Here is a 2401-nt window from a genome sequence, read left to right as displayed (position 1 = left end):
GAGGAGGGAAAGGGAGAGAGGAGGAGAGAGGAAGCAGGGGGAGGGAGGGAGGGAGGGAAGAGCGAGAGTGGGGGGGTGCCTTGGCAGAGTTAACTCCTTCGGTGCTGGCAGGAACCCGGATAATGGGAAAAGCGCTAGCAGCAGAAGCAGGGAGGCCCTACAGCAGATGTGGAGCCCTGGCCCGACACGGGCTGGTGCGGATCGCAAAGGCAAAGAGGAGGCCTCGCACATATCGCGGACGGAAGCCCTCAGACCTGGGCTGGACGCCTCCATGGCTGTTTGAATACTGGAGGAAGACCACGTCCCCCAACCCAGCACTGGGGGGTAGAGGTGGTGGTGCAAAAGAGGGACCGGACCGGAAGGAACCCTTGGGGTCTGATTGTGTCTTAAGACTTAAACTCTTTGGTCCCTGAAATTGGAGAGCAGGTACTTTCTCCAGTGTCTCCAAGCCCCTAGGCCAGACTCTGGTCTTTCTCCCCTGAGATCCCAAGTCTCCGTGTAAAACCAGCCCTGCCTGGTGCCACCCTCTTACCTGACTCTCTGATAGGGAGGCTTCGTAATAGTCCAGGATGTCTGTCACAGAAACAGAAGTGAGTTAGCCTCCTCCACCTTCTCAGGCCACCTGTGCCATCCTCTCGCTCGGTGGGTGAGGCTGTGCGTGGAGGTGGAGAACGCCCGGGGAAGCTCCACACTGGGCTGAAGTCCACACACGACTGCCTTCGGAGGCCCAGGCCAGCCCCTTCCACTGCTGTCGGAGTTACTCACCCAGCAGGGCCTGGAAGAGGTCACTGTGTAGCACGGTGAGGAGTGGGGGTGCCCACCGCAGTAGTGGAGGGGCCAGGAGCCAAAGAGCTGACCGGGGAGCTAGTGGAATGCAGGTGAGGGAGGAGAGGAGTGAGGCAAGAAAGAGACCAGCCTCCCCAAGATCTCCACATCTCTGGTCTTTCACCCAGATCCCAGGGAAAGGCTGGGGAGAAGTATCCCGGAGTCCTCATTCACCCAACCCCCCAAGTCCACTCCAGGACCTCCTCACAAGAACCCCCTGTCTTTCACCTCTTGGTCTCTGCGACATCTCTCTTCTCTCACTTTAATCTCCCTAATCCCCCAGATTGGAGTTGAGCTGCCTTCACCCAACCCAATTTTAGCTGTTCAGTGACTGTCTCAGAAGACACCTGACCTGCTGGCAGATTCTACTCTTCCCCAAGTCTCCAGACACCACCCCAGGAATCCCCCCCCCCTTTCTATAACAGAGCATCATTGAGCTACATTCTCCCGAGGGCTTGGGAAGGAGGGTCTCCCCCAAAGTGGCTCCTGCAACACCAAAGAAAAGAAGCCTCACCCAGCTCACTTTCCTCCTGAGCTTGTCTCCAGTGGGGCTTGTGAACAGGAAAAACACTCACTACTGTTGAATGGCTGCCGACTCCTAGCCAACTTCCAGGACAGGGTAGAACTGCCCCCGTGGGTTTCTGAGACTGCCACTGTTTATGGGAGTAGACTTTCTCTGAAGAAGGGTCTGCCAGACCAGTGTGTAAACACTGTGGGCTATAAATTATCAAGAACCTCTTGCTGCATAAATGGAGAGGAGGAAGTTGCTCAAAAGTCTGCCCTGACAATGGAAGGATGTACGGATTGTGATAAGAGTTGTACGAGCCCCCAATAAAATGATTTAAATTTTAATAAAAGCCTGCCCTGGGCACAGAGGTTTCTGACATACTGGAGGGCAAAGAGAGAGAGAGAGAGAGAGAGATGAGTGGAGAGTTCGGGGACCCCATGGAAGAGGCAGTGGGCATAGGGGTCTTTCTACTGTACCATTTTAGGTGTTTCAAGAGTTAGCTCAGTCCTGAAATTGACTTGTGATGAATGCAAAACTCTGCTGGGTAAGATTGGACAATTCAATGGTATGATTCGGTGAATTATATGCCAATAAGGCAGATTACGTATAAAAAGAGCTAGGCCAGAGGAAGATGTATAAACTGGAACACTCACACTGGGGCTGAGTCTCCCGGCTACCATTCTTTCCTTTTGTTTCGATGGCAAGAGATGGATTTCACAACTCTTTTAAAGTCATCTCATCTTCCTTGCCTGTGTATCACACACAGCTCATCTTCCCTGCCTAGCCTAACTGCTCCTGGAAGTCCTCCCCTCAGTCTACCCTTCATCTCTCTAAGCACAGTCCCGGTGCTGTCCCGTGCAATCGCACCGTCCTTTCTGAGGCTACACCGCTGGCAGGGCAGGTAAAGGTGGAGGGGTCTGGGGACGTCTGGAAGCGCGCCAGGTCCGCCAGAAGGCGAAGGCTCGGGCGGTGGAGGGGCTGCGGAACTACCGCTCCCGGCATGCCCCGCGGCCCGGAAACCCCACCCGTCCACCCGTTGCGTTCCGGAGTCAGCCACGCTCGGGGGGC

At 55.2% G+C, this 2401-nt stretch overlaps 1 protein-coding gene across 2 annotated transcripts in view; it reads right to left on the bottom strand.

Annotated features, from left to right (window-relative positions):
- Window positions 1-549, bottom strand: part of DLG4 (discs large MAGUK scaffold protein 4) — a 26075-nt gene extending 25526 nt beyond the window's left edge. For both annotated transcript variants that reach the window (XM_045293397.1, XM_004712876.2), the window contains exon 1: window positions 533-549. The gene's annotated coding sequence lies outside the window, so the exon portion shown is untranslated. The remainder of the gene's footprint in view (window positions 1-532) is intronic.
- Window positions 550-2401: the final 1852 nt, after the last annotated feature.

Source organism: Echinops telfairi, unplaced genomic scaffold (assembly GCF_000313985.2).
Source record: "Echinops telfairi isolate 266 unplaced genomic scaffold, ASM31398v2 ScPeMD7_2010;HRSCAF=2546, whole genome shotgun sequence".
NCBI classification, from domain to species: domain Eukaryota; kingdom Metazoa; phylum Chordata; class Mammalia; order Afrosoricida; family Tenrecidae; genus Echinops; species Echinops telfairi.
This window is presented reverse-complemented; position numbering and strand designations above follow the sequence as displayed.